Source organism: Ciconia boyciana, chromosome 4 (genome assembly GCF_034638445.1).
Source record: "Ciconia boyciana chromosome 4, ASM3463844v1, whole genome shotgun sequence".
Lineage (NCBI taxonomy): Eukaryota > Metazoa > Chordata > Aves > Ciconiiformes > Ciconiidae > Ciconia > Ciconia boyciana.
Window position 1 is genome coordinate 98900363 of NC_132937.1, and position 19692 is coordinate 98920054.

Consider the following 19692-nt stretch of genomic DNA (forward strand, 5'->3'; position numbering starts at 1 on the left):
TGAGCTTTATGGAGAAGACATGGTGAATGCCTGCTACAGACACGAGGATGGAAGGTAAAAAGAAAGTGTAAAAGGGATATTAACCTCACAGAGATGCCAGAAGGATGAGCCCTCTCTAACTTCAGGAATCAGTAGGCAGGCGAAGACAAACTTGTGAGGATAATTATAAACTATGGGCTTTTTCATAAGGTTGTAAGTTTTCACAAGAGTAATTTTCACTTTATGCATTTCAGTCAAAATAAGGATAATTTTTTTTTGAAGTATTTCAGCAGAAGAGAGTCCTAAATCAGATACGGCAAGGGAATTGTCATGGGAATAAAAACACGAGAGGTGTCAGAAATTGACACATTTGACCAGTGATGGTGCAGTAAGATAAGGCTGAATAAAGATGGAGCTGTGAGAGGACAGTGCTTTGTGAGCAAAATCCCACATCTCCATCACCCGGTCTCTGCAGTGTCTCCTCCCTGTAAGCAAGCCCAATCACAGATCCTATTTCTTCTTCTGACGAGTTATGCAGAAACAATTACTTCCATATCAAAAGAAAATATATTGTCCCTGATGTTCAGCCTACATAAACCATAAGTAATTTACTTATTCATGTTCATGACACAAGTTAGTGTGCATATACAATCCAGTTTACTCACATATCTTCAACCAAGGTCTCCCACCTGCTTTTAAGCACTCTCCGTTCACCCAATACAGTTCCCTGGTAGCATACACTAATCTGTTAATAATCCTATGCTTTTGTACATGCTCCCTCTTTTAGGTTTTACTACATGTAAGTTTTTGTAAACAAAAATAAAATAAATATAAAATATTTTCTTAGAAGTCATATTAACAGATGCTGCTCTGCCCATAGAAATGCTAAAATAGATACCAAATAGTCAATGAAAACAAAGATTGAAATAGCATTCAAAATCTTTCCCTTACTCCCAGTTACTTTAGCCTTTCATGTCTTTCCACAAGATGGGCATATTCTGTAGCACATAACTCACTAGGAATGACTGTTGCACTGAAATGCATAACATGAGCACACCACGAGGCCATCATGCTGCACTTCACAGCTTTTCTGTCTTCTGCAGTGCTGTCCCTCTCCTGTCCCTCAACCTGAAGTTACAAGGCTAAGACCCTATCTCAAAGCCTATTTTCAGGCAATAGTTCCCTGATAGATATGCTTCATTGCACTTTATTTCATAAGTTATGACTTGTATTCTTGCTTTCCAGCAAAAAGAACAAAATCTGTCCCATGTGCCATGTGAGCGCTAATAAATCATTACCCTCTTCTAGTAATTTCCATCTTCAATTCAGTCCATGTTATCAAATCCCCCTAAACAAGTATTCATGTCAGCTCATAGCCAGCAGTCCATCAGTGTTGATGGAACATTATCCACTTTGTTTCATGTTTCTGTTGTCTCAGTATCTGCAGAAGACATTAAATAGAATTATTTGGAAAACAATAATCCCTCATTCTCTTGTTTCATGAAGTAATCTCAGTGATCTCTACTCTCTTGCAGCTCTTCACCTTTCGAGTAAAATCTAGTAACTCTCCAGTTCAGCTGGCAGTGTGTCTTCTTTGCTACTTCAATTTTATACTTTTTTCTATGCCCAGAAATTGTAAAATCAATTTGACTCAACATGCCATGCAGCAAAGGAGGATTATGCAGGGGTATCCGTGAAGGTCCTGGAACAGAGATGCCTTTTAGATAGGTTGCATAATTCAAGAATACTGTTTCTGTAAACCTTACTCACTACAGCATCATGCATTTGCCCATCCATTAAAATCTTTCCTTATAGCCCACCAGCTTTCAGGAAAGCGAGCTCTTTCAATATATCAAATGTGCTACACATGTTCTTGCACTCTTGTAACTGAAAATCAACACAGCAATGAGAAAAGGTGTTGCTGATAACAGAATTCAAAAAAAAACAACTACAGGGTAAAAAAGAAAATCTGTCAAGACTGGAAGTTAAGTCTCTGAAGTAGAAGAAATGAGACAAAGCCTTAAATGTCCACAGGAATTGTGATTAAACACAGAGCATGCAGCATACTTAAATTCAAGGTGACGTGGTAATCGGATGTTTGAATTGTTTAGAAGACACTAATTTACAGTTGCTAAAATGCTTGGGATACCAGTTGTCCCTTCAATAACATAATTCCCTCTATCCTAGACTGACAGAGGTACCTTAAGATGGCAGTTTTCAGCTGACATTACAATAAGGAACAAGAATAATGAAAAAGTCTAATGACTGAATTAGAAAGCATTTTGCAGCCAAATCCTATATCAGCATCCAATGTTAAAGGCACCATTGTGGAAAACATCTCAAAAGTAAGGGGTTAGTAGTGTGGTATTTCTTTTATGCCTACACTCCTTGTTTCAGGGGAAAAAAAGAAAAAAAAATCCATTTGTTTGCCCTATCTCTTTCTGCATTGTTCATGTTGATTACCAATGTTAGTTTGGGGCAATTAAAACAGTGCGAGTGATGAAATTGAGTACCCATTTTTATATTGACTGTACAGCACTGGTGCGAGAAAAGAGGTAGTTAGTTAGCTAAAAACTCATAAGACTCATAAGTTATGCATGCAGACAGAGAAGATGCACTGAAAACAAACGTACAAGAAAAGCATTTCTGGATCAGACCGAGGGTTCATCTCACTCAGCAGCATGTTTCCAATGGCAATCAGAAGCAACTGCAGAGGAAAGCTTAGTACTGGGGAATACATAATACTTCCCTTAACACTTTCTCAGTCTCCAGACCTTTTCAGCTCTGTGTCCTCTTGAGCAACATGTGGCCTTTATTTAGTTGCTAAACTCCAGTGGATTGCTATTGCCTTGGACCTCTGCAGCTTTGCTTTGGTTGCATGTTGTCTCAGCTTTCACACACTGCTTTGGCAAGGACTTCTGTAGCTCAGATACACATTACGAGCACTGCTTTCTTCTGCCGGCTTTCAACATGACTTCTACTAGCTCCTTTATCCCCTCCAGAGGATCCGATAGAAGTTGCACAATATTAATTCCTTCCAGTAATGTTGGTAATTCCTCTATCGATTCATTACAAGTACTCTTATCACCATGATGTCTAGGGGCTCTTTCAGAGCTCCTTCTGCTTTCCCAGGGAGGTAGCAACAGCTAAAAATGCTTTAATCCATCTGAATGCAGTAATAAGCTTGTGACCTTTATTCTCTAAGGCAGACCTCAACGTTAACTATGCATTTGTGACCAGGAGATTCAATTGCAGCTGAGGGCTCTGCAGGAATTCCTCTCAGAGAGCTCTGATAAGACTCAGTGCAGAATATACCTGTCAGTGCTGTGGTAGATTTGATACCAGAGGTCCACAGAGACATTAAGTTTCTCTCTGCCTACAATACCAAAAGAAGGGAGAGAGGGTAGGACTTAATAACAGGTATTCTCTATGTCATTGTTTAATGCGTTTTTAGTTGTTTCAATTAGAAAGCTTTTTGCTTTTCAAATGATTTTTCTAGGATTTCCAATAGCAGATATTTTTTGCTAAGAATGCAAGTAGCTGAAATGCGCACGTGCTGTTTAAATATAACAAATGGATTTTTTTCTTCAAGCAGGCTCCCTTCCACTAGAAAAGAAGACTGCCTTGCTAAGCAAAATACTTTTTAGAAAAGTAGGTCCATTTTCCCATTTGAAGCAAAATACATATGGCTAAGCCACTATTTATGAGCCAACATATTTTCAAAAATGAGTACATCTAATTTAAGAAAGGTCTTTGGGATCTGCTTTGAAAATGACAACATAGTAACTTACATGACTTGTACATCTCTTGGGATCATAAACTCAGCTTAAAGATACAGAAAACAGCAGTGATTTGATCAAGGATTTTGCATAAAAATAAAATATTTGCTAGAGGTACAATCACTTATTGGTATTTTAAATAAACCATCAGTCTTCTCTATTTCCTAAAGCCCTTTTGGGGTATTTTGCCCAGAGGAGCATTTCCCAGAGGCTTTTATCATGTCTGGAAAGGGGGCTTATTCACAGAGCATTATTTATGATTTGTCTTCAAGGTATATTCTATTTTTTGGACAACGTCTTCTGTGGAAAAACAAATGGTTCAAGACAGAATACTTTTAACTTCAAAACTGCCTAAATTTCCCCATGCCACACAACAAATAAGTCAGTCTCATGTCTTTTGCTCTAAATATTTCAAAATATTCAGCAATGACCTGATCTATGAACTAGGTCAGTGAACCCTGGCTACTAGTGGTTCTGATCACTAATCTATTCTGATCACACGCAATACTTTGGCACCATTTTCCATGAAAACCAGGAGATCCTTACATGTCCGGCACTTGCCTGCATTGGCTGGACTGCAAAACCAAATCATGAGGAGACTTGACATGACTTCAGCAAGTAAATGGGAAGTTGTTGGCCTTGTTTTGCACCAGGCTCAGGATTTCTCTCCACCTGCTACTGGGCCGTTTATCAGTGTGGGCCAGTAGATACAATCCTGAAAGCTGAGATTTTATCACTCAGTGCATTCCACCTTGTGTCCAAAGCCCTGTAATCCCTTCTTTTATTACTTCAAAGACTAAACAACACCTTCAGAGGAAAATCACTTACTTTCTGCACCTTAAATCCCTAATCAACCTCATCAGGAACTACTCAGTTATTCCTGAGATACTCTTCTGGATTTTTTCCCCAAGGTCATTTAACTAAAAGGATATGTAGCTACTGAGCTGTTTCAGAATTTGAGCAATAGCAATAGTCTACAAAATGAAAGCTATATTGCAGCAGATGGGAAGAGATGGAAGAAAATGGAGACACTGGAGAGGATCAGCTGTGGTTCTGAATTTCTTGCAGGTGTACAATGATTACCTAGTGGATCACACACATTTTCTCTGAAGATAAAAAAGGCACTCACTGAAGCATGTGCTGCAGGCCAAACTGTCCAATGTAGTTCTAACAGCAAAAGGAGAGAGAAATTTGTCCCCCATTTTAGCATATCTGGTTTTATTTCACTGAAAGCACAACTGGGAATAATGTGTCCATCCAAATGGCTTGTTTGGAGCTGACAGCAATCTAATAGCTGTCTTATTTAGGTTGATAGATTAAAGGGAACAATGGGCAGTTTAATCAACTCTAATCTTTCCCAGCCCAGAAGCTGTATTTCAGCTAGTATTGTAATTGAGGATATTTGTGTTGTGTAATGGCTGTGCATAAGGCATTCAGTTACCAGGTTGGAAGCTGCATGTATACCTGACTAAGGACCTTCTAATACCTAATTTAATGTAAGGCTCTGTATCACCAGATTAAAAAAAAAATATCTATATAGCAACAGGATTAAAGGTCTTTTCAATCTATGTGTTTTTCAAAACTAAAAGATAGAGTGAACTGTTTTCAGTTTTCATTACTAAAAGGCTACCTCCTCAAGCTCATTAGCTCAGTTGTGATAGGCTCCTGTCTTGCATAATACTTTTGTTCCTTGATGAATAAGCAGAGATTTCAGGAGCGAATGATCCTATATGATGAATTTAAAATGTGTTTTTCACTGTATAATGTTGTATGCCAGTTTAATAATCCAAATATTAGTGCTGGTAGAAATCATCCAAAAGTGATCCTACTTGAAAACTTTCCTCTTGCAATCTCATACCATATGTTTCTATGAACCCCTTTTGCCTATGAATATGGCAAAAGAAGACATGGACAAGAGGATTATTAAAATGGAGATTAAAAGATATTTCAGGCTTGAGTGTTTTAACAGCTTGTCCAAGCAGGAGTGTTCATTGCTGTCGCATTTGGTTCAGTTTAGTTCTGGACTATCATAATTCATGACCAAGTAGGTAGATAATTTTTAGTTTTGATTTTATGATTCCAATCCAACTTTCACTATGAAGGGCATAGTGTAAAGATAGTGAAATCAGCTAAGGTAAAATTGATATTTAGGAGGAAAGACTCTAACACAAGAGCTGACAAAATAGCTGCAACAAATGAAGCATTTATTGTCAGAAGTCATGAGAATTATTTTGCCAATTGTCAGCTAAACATCGAGCATTTTCATGCTAACTTGGAAATAGCAGTCTCCATTGAGAAACCCCAGCAGCTGAAATCCTGCTATTCACAAGAAAATAATAAGAAAAAAACCCTTACTAGACAATATTACTTTGTATTATCTACCAAACCCTATGCATGAGCTCTTCTCTTGAATATCCCCACTTTGTTTCACACTGATGTATTTAATGGCCTCATTTGTGTATTGGTTCACATTTTCATTATATTTTGCCATTTAGCATTCTCCATGATTGTGTTTCATTGAACAGATGCACTACAGTTTCTCTGGAGCAAATTCTATGATCCATAATTAGATGTCAATATGTTTTCTTGTAATGCTATTGTGAATTAAACACATTTTTAGTTACATGGACATTAATTAAAATCATATGCTGAATTGTTACATCTTTTCAAGCCAGTTGGAGAAAATATTTCTGGTTTACTTGAGTGCTGTAGAGCATTCCATTTTATTTCTTCATTAGTTACTGTACTGGAAGAATCTACCCCCATCCCACCCCAAATGACGCAATATTAACGTTCATAACAAGACCAATCCTGCCCTGCGACGCATGGATCTAAGCACTAAAGAATGCCTTCAGTCATATGCACTTAAATGGGAGATGAAGACACCCTCTCTCTAGGAACTGAGCTACATTTAGTAAGCACAACAGAGGGAAGGTGAGACCCAGAGCTTACCTTCATCCCAGGTGTCACTGCCTATACAGGGGCATACTGGAGAACAAATGTAATACAGTAGGAAAAAGTGACCTTAAATCAAGGAAGAACCGGGTCTATAGTCCCAAACTAAGCACCTACAAGCAAAGTTTAGAAACATGACTGCTGTTAACAGATAGGAGGAACAGAGCGAACAAGAGTAGTACCAAGATCTTGCATAATCATTGACATGTTTTATATACTAAATGATGTAATTTTTTTTGCCTGTAGGGGAATCAGTTTTGATGGGCAGGAGCTAAGAATTTTCTTTAAAAAAAATCTATAGCAGTAAGTTTTGGAGGAGGTTTCAAGCAGGTCCCAACAGAATGAATGGCATAAGGCTGGCATAAGATGTGTGAAATAACTGTAAACAGCTAGTGGGATGTGAGCTAGTGAGGAAAAGAGCAAAGAACAGCTTAAAATAATAAGGCGAGCCAGTGAGAACCAATATTCTTCCCTATTATTGTAGGTGGCACGTCCTTCCAAAAACACCCTTTTGGTTAGTATAACATTTATTTCTACTTCCTACTCACTGAGGGCAAGTTTTGCCTCCACTTTGCAGTTGCTGAAGTTTCCAAGCCATAAATGATGCAATTCAGAAGAGTAAAAGCAGGATGAAGAAGGGAAATTGGGGTTCAGCCTCTCCTCTGCTTGGTGGAGGTTCACTCTGTGGAATATATTACTGTGGACTGCAGAGGGACAGAGACAAGCAGAAGCCGTACCCACTAAAAAAAAAAAGACTATATAGTTCCCTTCTTTGAACGCCCTATGTAAGGCAAAGTAAGGCTGAACTGTTCAAAGAGAGGGTTCCACACTGCCCCTTTTTTGTTCTTCTGCTGTGGCACAGCCCCTTTTGCCCAGTCCCTCTCTCCAGAGAGTTTAATTACAGGTGTGAGTTTGCTCCAGGAAGAAACAATGACCTAGATAAGGGCCAAACTCTATAACTGTATCATGCAACACCATACAAATGCATACTAGAGTATCTCAGTATCTCACTGAGGGCTGAGATAGGGACGGGCTAAGGATTTGATGAGGAAAGTATGGTAGAACATACAGGGGAAAAAGAAAGAGAGATTAATCAAAGCCACTAAATGAGCTCCTGTCCTTTGTGGAAACGTTGAGCTGTCCTATGACACTTTTAAACCCCACAGGCATTTTGCCGCAGTGGGAAACCATTGCTAACTTAGGTATAAAAGCATTATTTCTGCAGCTTTCCTCACTCTGTCCTCCCTCACCCCTCTCCATATGCAGCTGTATAAGAAAGATTACAACTAGAGTTTGTGGGGATGTGCCTTCAGCATTTTCCAGAAGATGCTAATTGATTAAAATTTGAATGTTTATAAGATGGGTATTTGCAAAATGAGACATTCAGAAAGAGAAATGGAAAAATTTTTCTTCATCCCATTTCATTGTTATTTTAGTGAAAAGTTCAAATTTTTAGCTTTCAGAAGATACAGAAAGACTTATGTGAAAACAAAAAACTTATAAATGACTGCCTTTTTCCAAGTTTTCAGCTTGTGAAAGTTAGAGAGATTGCAATTTCTCCCCCTGACTTAGCTCTATTTTCAGTGAGAGCACATGCGGTTCTAATGAGTGCCATTAGGTCCGTGACAAATTTTCTGAGTATCAAACCTACTTATGGTAAAACACAGACTTCACAAAATTAAAAATAGTGTATTGAGTTCTTAGGAGATTGAAAGGCAAACATTCTGAACTGTGAATAAGTCAATTTTTTAAAACCTGTAAGAAATCTCAAATTTAGAGAGGAGCTCAATTTGCATGCAAGATTTACTGTAAATTTTGAACACAAATGTCATTGAAATGTGCACAGAATTAGGTTATACAAAAGACAACTTCTGACTGAAGACTATCTACTATTTGCAAGTATCACATAGGCAAACAGATAGAGCAGTTATGAGTTTAAAGTCTATAGATCAAGGCTTGGATTCTCTGAACACATCAAAAGTCTCATAGCAGCTCCCAAGGTTCTGCTGATTAACCCAGTAGGATATTAATTAAGGAAACATCTGCCATCCATACTCAGCATTCTCTTTCACCAATTAGGAGAGATCTGGGTAATTCAGACTTCTGAAGCACTTTTTTTTTTTCTTTTTTTTCTTTTTTTTTTTTTTTTTCCCAGAGAATTAAGTCTATACAGCACTGACTGAAATAAGCCAGTTTACTACTAAAACAGACTGTAATACCTACTGGAAGTAGCAGAACTGAAGGAAAAAGAAGATTATCATTTTAAAAATAGTTCAAGCTACCTGACCCAGTTTTGTGTAGCTGCTGGATTCTCAGGCAGACATCTTCCTGTGCCATGTACTGGCAGAACAAGGGGTTAGATAGTCCCTTCCCAGAGAAAAAGCTCTGAAGCAAAGCAAAACAACAAAAATGTTCGGTGGAGCTCCACAAAAAAGGCTAGTTAAGGAGAACAGGATTACTATTCTTTAACGTTTGTACAAAGATGTCAAAGTTAAAAATATGCTAATAATTTTCCTTGTGCTATATCTGCCTTCTCATGATCCTGTGGTACTTTATAACACTGCCTGTGGTACTTTATAACACTGATGGTGGCATTTGTACGACGACAGTCAAAGGTACAGTGTTGTTCTGTGGTGCCTACTTTCCAGAGGTTTATATATTTCACTTAAATATACATCAAAGCATAGCAGATTAGCAGCAGAACTCTCTTATCCTTCTTGCCAGTAAACAGCCTTGTCCAGGGTCCCCCCCTTCCATCTTGACTTCTCTAATCGAAGCCAGGCAAATGCTGAAGCCAGTCATGCCTACTCAAAGCTAGCAGAGACCTATCAACCTCCCAAAGCTATCCCTAGGCCACCTCTTTGGTCACATCATCTTCCTTGCAGTCCATTTAGTTGCCCCTTCTTTAACCTGCTGTGATCTTCAGCTTGTGCTCCCACCCTGTCCCAGTTATCTCTCCTCGTACTCTACCAAGATGTCAACAACTCCAACCAACCAGTGACAGACACTTCCTTCATGCTTTCACTCTTGCTGCCCTTGAGAACATGGCACTGACTGTAAACACGAAGAACCATTTAATTTTCCTATTTCAAAACTAAGCTTAAAAATTCTTTGCTGCCATGATGCTTTAAAAAAATTGTCCATGGTTAAGCAGCTGGTGTGCCGAGACCACTGCCTACTGTGCCAGTCAATTTCCTCTTATTTTTAACACTCCCCATGCAGGACCAGCCATCTGTTTCTTGTTTTATCCTTTGATTGCAATCTTTTGGGGATGGGTTTATTTCTGTACATTTAGCACCAGCCAGACTGGGGTCAATGAACCCAGGCAGCCCCTTTCAGTAGTATACAAATACATAATATAGCCCTTCATACTGCATTTGCGGGGATTGGGTTTATTTTCCTTTTGCCATTGGAATGGGAAGTAATCCAACATTTTTCATTTAGTTCTTTTTGGTTTTTTAATTAGAATCCAATAAACACATAGACAAAATAATAATAATAAAAATTGTTATTGTTTTTACAGGTATGTCACATAATAATACCATTTAAGAATATAATTGATTGCTGAATACCAAGTATCTGCAGTGAACTTTTCTCCCCCACATAAGAACACTGAATCCCAAAGCAACGTATGATACACTAGGTTTTGTTGCTTAATTCTTAATTACTACTGAGACAGAATACATGTGGAACTGTGATTAGCTTTACAACAAAAGAAGTGAAAGTGTAGAAGAACTGGAAAAAAATCATAAAAACTAGAAATCTTGCAAGACTTCAATTTTTCCTAAGGTACTGTCTAAAAGGGTTTAATTTCAATAGTTGCTGTGCAGTAGGGCCTGCTTTGAATCAGTGAAAGATCTACAAACCAGAATTACAGAACTCATGTAGGTGGTGCCCTCTGGGTTGGTACCGTCCAACTCATTTGCAGGCTGCAAAATTGCAGGCTGTTAAATTGCAGGCTGCATCAAGTAGACGCCAAGTTTTTCCAAACTCGCAGACTTCACTGCCACCAAAGAGGTGACTATTTTGTCCCTGCAGATGTCTTTTCAAGCCTGTTTTAAAGAGCCCTTGTCATCCTGCTTTGCACTGTAGGGGCATGGCAGGTGGCAGATCATTTTGTGAATAGACTTTCATAATACAACAGCAAAAGGCGGGAAAGGCAGTTTCAGATTTCCTTTTTGCCTAAGGAGGCCTGAATGTATTTTCCCATATGAGCTCCTTAATTATCCAGAAACAGGTAAGTCTATGGTGAAGCTACACCAATTGCATCTCTTGAAGATATTGCATTATGTCATGCAAAACTAAATAGCTGTACCTGCAAGTCTACTCCTTTTCGCAGTAGACTTACGAAATTTCTTACGAAATTTCTCTTCTGAAAAAGCAGGCTGGAAAGGATTTGAGTTTCAGAAGCTACATGCTGAAGAGGTGGGTTTAATCATCAGAATTTTGGCCTGAGGTGAAGAATGATGATTAATCACCTAATCACATCATTTTCTGTATCTAGTTATGCATACAATATACTCCCATTTGTAAAATGATCCTGTAGGAAAAATGGCAGTGTGGTGTACCTGGTATATAGAAACAAGAAAAGATAATTAAATCATTTGAAAAAAAAGAAAAGGAAAAAAAATCCAACAAGATAATACGTAAGAGAACAAAGAGATGGAAAAAAACAGAATAGTGGTTAGCCTGTCTTTTTATCTTGCTGTTGTTCTTGATTTATGAAATCCAAGGAAAAAAAAACGTAAACTAAAAAAAAATCTGTCCCTTGGATATTTGCTAGTACTTCAGGTCACACTACGAAAGCTGCCTTATTTTAAGAATTTTCGGAGGATTACTTCTCCCATACCTCTGTTTTGAATTTGACATTTGTGAAAAGGAGAGTGTAATAAAACTAACCAGATCCACACTTGTACAAAATCATGTAACCTATCACACATCCACACAGCAAACCTCAAAACACAAGGGCACAATCCTGCAGGCTTTTGTTCAAGGAAGTCTTATTTCTGTAAAGAAAACCCTAGAATACCAGTACATGTCCTTTCACAAACACAACATATACAATACTTCACATCTGGAGTACTCTGGAGCAGAAGCTTAAATGTGCCAAGTTATGTGGTGCTTGCTGTTGCAGCAAATGTCTGCTAGGGATTTATAGGGGAAAATTTTGCTTTGGCAAGGGTGATAAACATGTACTAATAATACTTTTCCATCTCAAACATTCATGCTTCTATGTGTAGATAGGGACCAACAAACTTACCCATTGGTGATCTAAACCAAAACATGAGCCCAGAGGTGAAACCTGCTGTGCCAATAAATGATTTTTCCTATCCTGAATCCACAGGTTGCAGAATAAAGGAATTAAAACTATCATTCATTTTGGCTTGTTCCTCGTGTTGCTGTATGAAAGCAATGGCTGATGAGCAGCTGCATCATCCTGGTGCAAACTCAACGAATTTGCCCCAACATAAAGACAAATCACTCCAGTTATTAAGAGAAAAGATAAGCAGTCACTAGGAGAGGACCTGATTATTCTACCATATTATACTATCCTCTCAAATGTCTTGATTTTGTTTGATTTTTTCCCCATCAAGTGCCAGAAAGAGCTGGCTGTCAACAACTCACAGGTTCCTTTTACAAAGCTGTAGATTTTCCAAGACTGTGCACCAAACCAGAATTTGTGATGATTTACACCCACTCATGCTGTACATGCAGATGGAAATCTGAACAATGAAACAAAGCCCGTTATATATCCTTCCTTTTGTGACCTGCAGTGCGGGGCTTTATATGGAGCACCCGACAGTAGAAGTTACTTTATATGGAGTACTCTTTAAAGATTACAAAGATACTACAGCTCACCACCCCCCCACCAAAAAAAAAAAATAAAAGAAGAAGAAAAAGACCTGGTTCCTGGCAGTGATAGCCACAGGAAAGTTTCTACCCATTTTCTGAAGACCAGGGTGCTTTCCCATGTGCTTCACTGACACTAAGTTTTATTTCTAAACTGTGAAATTTGTGTGGGGTTTGGGCAAAGGAGAAACCACACCCTACCTTCCTCTTGCCCAAAATTATATATCAGTATAGCCCTTATTACCTGTGGCTGGCTTACCTCTGATCCACAGTGATAGGAATAAGCGAAGAAGCAAGTCTACCTTTGCTTACGTGCACCAGATTTGAATGCCTAAAGAGGGGAGAAGGAGAGCTGAACGTTTCCCTTCAGCAAGTTCTCAGCTCTGGTTTTCATCAATTTTCAGTCAATTCATAATATATTGATACTCAGAATGACCGACGTTGTTAGGTTTTTCCTTCCTGTGATGAATGAATGTTGCTAAAGAATAAAGCTAAACTGTAATTTCACACAGATAAGCCTTCATAACTGGCTATAAATCTAAGTGGATGAGAGCTTCTTATCCAGCCGAATGTAGTCATTCAGCACATAACTAGCATAAAGGACTCAAACTTGCCCTAGGCACTTGCTTGGGGCATTTCTGGGTTTCTTGGAAAGAACTAACAGCTTCTCGTGTTTACTCTATTTCAGCCTTCCCAGGTATCTTATACCACTCCATCACCAGTACTTGGCAATATCACTACTTTCTCCATTTAGAGTGGCACTTCACACCATCTCATCCCAGATAACACTTCTGTCTATATTATTCCAATAACCAGAAGGATCTACCTCATATATACACCTTATAAAATACGTGAACTAGAACTCAGTTTACTGATTTTTTTGTTTGTGGAAATAAATAATTTTCAATAGTATTAACTCCCCTTTTATATTACTAAGAAATAGTAAAACATAAAAAGCGGGTTAAATATCTGGATCCCTGTTAATGATTTGACTTATTCCTAAATTTTCCTTTCAGTTGGGAAGGGTGGGGAGGGTCATATCTTAACGCAATATCATAATGCAGTTTTATATTACCAGAATTATTATGGTAAGTTGAGTAAATTCTATTAAAGACTGCCATTACAACTAAAGTGAGCAAAACATGTAATTCTGATCAAAAGTGATAATGTGTCTCTGTGCGATTTGGTCTATAACGCACCCACTGTCAAACTTTGTGGTATTCACCAAAAAAGGTAACAATTTTTGTCTTTCCCCTCTATCTTCAAACTATAAAATCTTTTAAATTATAACTTCAGGAAAACCACAGTCATTAAGGCATGTGTGATGTTAATCTAGTATTACATCTAGTACATTACATTATATACATCTAGTATACACCCAGTATAAGGCTTGTCAGTTAGCAACAGCTGTATCCACCTGTGCGCCACCCGTTTTGGGTGACTGTCATACGACTGACGGATCTCAGGGTCAGCACTGCCTATGCTGACAGGGACAACACAAAGCTAAGTCAGAAAGAGCCCAGATCCTGAAAGGCTCAGTATTTATATATTCAGATATTTTAGCCCAACACATTGAAAGTATACTACAGACAGGCTACGACCGTTATTACACCAGACAGGCTATAAGCTGATGCTTCTCACCTGCACTGAATGGAGAGTTGGAACCTAATGTTTAGAGAGAAATCACCATGTCTAAGTACTCACAGTTTCCATACCTGAAATGTATTTCAGGCTTCTGTGAACTAGTTGGGTCACATGCGTATTTTGCTGTGCAGGAAAATGTAATGGTTAAGCCACAGCATACCTTGAACCGTTAGAAAGTGCTGGCAAAGGGGCACTAACATATTTGACAGTCCAAAAGTCTCACTTTCTTCAAAAAGTGATGGCCCAACCATATAACCCATACACAAGTAAAATCTCTCAGATCTTTCTGGATAAAATTCCTCCGTCTTCTTCTCCTTCCCTTCACTTGCAATTCCACACGCCCATGCAATACTGGAGAAATTTGTCCATGCAAGGAACTGTGCCAGGAGGAATCAGTCTCTGCAGCTACTCTGCAACAGGCACCACAGCCCCACTGCACCTCCTGTGCTGGAGAGGGGCAAATATCTCAGAGAAACCACCTTCCCTTTCCAAGACACAGACTACTATTCGTTTTTTTTTCATTACTATTATTTTTGCAGCTCTTCCTCACTCTGTCCTCCTGCTTTACAGTCCATCATGAATGCTGTGAAGGGATTTTAAGCTGTGTTATTGCCTTTGTGTATGCTCAAAGTGCTTTTGACTCTGGGTTCTTCCTATAACAATCAGGATAGGTTTTTTTCCATAGCTATTTCTTTCTGTCTGACAGACTGCTGTTAATCACATGCGTAACAGTATTCTGAACTATAATAAGTTTATGCGGTTTGAAAAACTGTTATGTACCCCTCCCTTGTCCCTGTGCCTGTTACCACAAGTTATTTTCACAGGTTGGTTTTTTGGAGGGTTGTTTGATGGGGTTTTTTTTCATCTAAACACATCTTTACAAAGCTGAGATTATAAAACAGAAAGGTGTTTTCACCATGCTTTCATTATTTGCTGACACAATCTACTTGCATTGAAAAGAACTCAAAGAACCAGAAGAAATTAGTAAAAAATGCATATAGGAATACCACACATTACAGGTAATGTTTTCCCGACTCCTGGGCAGTGAGAAAACTTGTCTGCATTGTGAATTTAGGCCTTAAGCACCTAATTCAACCAAAAGTTAACAGAACTTTGTTTATATACCATGGATTTCTTAAGTTTCAACACTCCTGTACACCTCAAAGGTAGCCCAAACCATGCAAGTCCAAAAGGCTGCCATAGGCTTTCCTCTTGTTGAAGGCCTTTACTGCAAATAATGAACTTAAATACATGGTGGAGAAGAAATGCAAAGGCTGTTCCAGCTCTCCCAACCCCATGTAACCTGCAGGGACAATTTTTAAGTTTCACGTTCAGGTTTTTTTAATATGCAGGGCATAATACTTGATGAGAAGATGAAGGAAGTGGCCTAATTCCATTTCATGAGAGCCCTGTTTCTTAAAAGCCAAATTTTCCAGTAATATCTAGACATCTAAAAGATGCAGTTAGAGCAGTTCATTATTAGCAATATTGAAACATACAGAAGAAGTAGCTCTTCCACCCCATGCTGCTTTCAAAGCAGGAGAAGGGAACAAGCAGAAATCAGCAGGCAGCAAGCAGACATCAACAGTCTGCTCTGAAACAGGTCAGCAAGACAGGGTTATTGATCAAATGAACATCAGGAAAGCTAATGGAGAAATCCTTCAGCTATCCTTATCCTTCCACCTTTCTTTACAGTGTTGACCAGGAACAATACGGGGATAAAATCTGCATGACTGAGAGCAGAAGTTCCACTTCACGAGAATTTTGCACTGGTCATTTCACTCAGTCACAAACCTATGCCTTGTGCAGCCCTCAGTAGACATTGCTATTCAGTGGGTCCATTAAAACAAAAATTTAAAAAGGAAAAATGTTTACCTCAGCTTCTTTTTTTATCTAGCAAGGTGTAAAGGTACTATTGATCAAATTTGCCTTTTTTTCTAAATATGTTAGGTTTCAGTAGAGGATTCCTGTGAATTAAAAGTTGGCAATTGTTCTAATCTTGGCTTCTGAAAATGTGTAATGAAATACACATTGCACAATGTGAAAAGCAACCACATGGAGGCAAAGCAGGGGAGGGCAACACATTCACCATCATACGTGAATATGCTGAACCAGATAAATACGGAAGTTTCTTGAAACAGATCATGGTTTCCTTAGGCTTGCAATAATGAAAAGTTTCATTTCATTAGACAAAAGTGCTGAGGGGAGCCAGAGAAACTTGTATATTGAAGCTGGAAGTAGTAAGTGCTCTCTCACAGCCTTAACGACCTGTTGTCACAGAACAAGTTCCCTCTTTTACGGATTTGACTTCCAGTACAAACTGGAACTAAAGCAGCACACAGGTAAATGCAGTGGTATGAAAGCACCTTTTCTTCTGGAAGGGCCTGTTTTACTGCAATTTATGGTTTATAGTAGAGCAATACTCAAAGGTAATAGTATTACTACAGTTTGTTACTACATTAAACAGTAGTATTATATTTGAGATTGGAGATGGTTTTCCCCCAAGCCCTTGGCAGAGAGCTTTCCTTCATCAGACATCATTTTACTGAGAAGGACTGATTCCTTTCCCCTACCACCGTTACAGAGTGCTATGGTTATTAGTTACGTTTGACTCCCAGGCCTCTAAATTCCTATAAAGAACTGGTCTAATTTGCTTTTCTAGTGCTCTGCTATCAAACATTGCCACGTTTTTGCAAATAGTAATGTCAATGTGAAACACCCCACATTTTAAGCCAAAAAGCTCAAATCTAAACTTTTTCCTTTGAAAAAAGACTTAAAAAAACAATTTGCAAGTTAACTTTTACCCAGTGAAAAGCCATGCATCAATGAAAATCCTGGACATTCCCAATCTTTAAAACTACTTGAGATGACAGTAGCAGGGGTATTATCCCATGTACTGTGCCAAATGTAAGTAGCTATATTCCAACCACCTAAGTTCTTTCTTTAGTTTAATTGCATGGTTGAATTGAAGTGTTTTCATTTCCTACACTAAAACGGTGTGCAACATCCCAGCTCAGTCTTATCCATCTTCTTTCAATCAGCAATATGTTTCCGTGGAAATGTAAAGCATTCCATTATGTATATGAACTCATTTGTGATCTCACATGCTAGAAGACACTGATAACACACATTTTTTAGTCTCAATTTAATACAGCGGGCTGGATCATCTGCTGGGATATATGGCTTACCGGTGCTCCCACTGACTCCAGCAAATGAGCCTACTCAAGATAACAGTTATAAAGAAACCTTCAAGCCTTGCACCATCACTTCACTCATTTAACAGCCAAATGAATCAAACAGATACAGAAACTATTGAAGAGGTTCAAGTGGAGAAGTGGGAGAGCCAGAATTGCTCTTGCCAGGCTTTGCCTGCCAAAAACATTAGGAAGCTTTCTCTATATCTAATATTAGGCAGCAGAACTGGACCTCTAGCTACTGTCTCCAGAAATGCACTCGGCAGGAATGAATATGTCTCCACATGAGATGACATGAGAGTACATATGTCTTGCCAGGCTATCACTAAGCTTCAGGCGGGTTATCAGAGATGATGCCAGAGGCTGGATGCTGCCGAGAGCAATGCGCTTCGCCCGTAGAAGAAGGGATGTTACTCCAACAGAGCATACCCTACAATGCTGCCGCAATTTTGAAAAGGGCCTTCAATGTTGTGAGGGGTTTGGGTGGGGGCAGGGGAAGGCTAAGACAATGACTTATTAACTAATTCTCTCCACTGTATACCAAAAAAATAGTTTCTAATTAAAAATGATGTCAACTACAGAGATAATGATCTGAAAATAACTCTTACTTCTTTTACTAACTCCCCCCCCCCATTTCTTCAAGTTTCTTGGCTTTAAGACTTTCCACACTCCTCTCTCTGCTTCCCCCTCTCCCACCTCTCACCTCCTCCCCCTCCAATCTGGCTTCCCCGCCTCCCTTGGCAGACTCTTTAGCTTTAATTCAATAGTTAAAAGACTGAATCAAAAGTTGTATAATCTGTTTGAACCAACTTTTATTCTGTATCAGCAAAAGAGCAGAGGCTAAGGACAGCCCAGCTGTGATTTTGAGTCCATGGGAGTGAGCACAATGAGGCACCAATATTTTCCCCTTACCGTGCACGTTTTATTTGCCTGGTGAGAAATGGTACCTGAGCACTCAGGTGCAGCAATGGGGCATCTCGGTGAGACGTATGAAACAGCACAGGACTGTTCCTCTGGCCCTTCTCATCTGAGGCATTTCATCACTGCTGTCATGTGAAACCTAAAACCTAGAAGCTGCTTTAGCTTTAGTGGAAGGCAAATTTCAATGACACAAAGGCAGAATAGAGCAAAGAAAAGGAGGGAAACAGACAGAGGAAGGAATGATAGAAGTATGAAAAAGGGGAGAAAGACTGCCCAGTTTTATTCTTCCTGTCCAAAGCCGCTCAATTTCAGCTGAAATGGGTGCAGAGCACGCAGAGAGATACTGAGAAGTCTATCATGTAGGGGAGACCAGAAGATCCCTTAATTAGCCTGATAAAAAGGCTGATACATGGTATGACTGCTGTGTCTAATTACAAAGAATGAGCACCAGCGAAGAAGAAAATCTCTCAATGCTAGTAGACAGCATTAATATAAAACCAAGTATACGCTCACCATAAATGCTTTCAGACTGCAAGTAAGGAGTTATGGCATTAAAGTTGTGAACGGTGTTGCAGGAAGAAGAGTTTGTGACTTTCAAGGCGCAGGTCGGTAGGAGTTAAAAGAGACGTGCCATGTCTTCATCACGGGGGACCAGAACAAACGGCCATGCAGAACAGCAGTGAAGGAAAAGAAAGGGCTGCAGCGGCAGGAACCGAGTCGCTTTCAGTGCTGGCAGTGTCACAAGCATCTTCAACATACTGTCTTCTGCTGGCCAGCTTCAACACCCCGAAATAATACATCGCAATGTGCTGAGAGCAGTAGCAGAGTCTCTACAGCCCCGGTCACATCAGTGCCTGAGCCAGCTGCAGCCTTATCACAGGAGGATCACAACCTGGTCTTCATCAGGAGTTGAGTAATGGGCTATAATGAGGCTCAGCCACCAGGACAATGCAAACAGGAGCCAACAAGTGATGGGAGAGCAATGCCTGAAACTGCTGGAAATGCACGGGATGCCACTGTGGGTTGATTTCATTGGCGTCCTGGCTATAGACCAGTATTAAAGATTTTGGGTAGGAAAAGGGAGAAACAAGTTTTATTTACTTGGAAGACTTGCGCTGGCTTCAGTTTGGGAAAAAAAAAGAAAAAAGGAAAAAAAAATCATGCTTCCTTATACAACTATTAAGAGGAACAAAAACACTACACAAAGATTTTTCAGCATGTCATGGAGAGCAGAGACAGGCTGATTTCTCTCAAATGACAGCATTGCACCATTTTAGTTAGGTTTAACCTAATTAACCCTGTCTGTAAAACTCTTAAATTCACTCAGAGATTTCCTCTCACAAAAAAAAGTCACCCATTATATGTGTTTG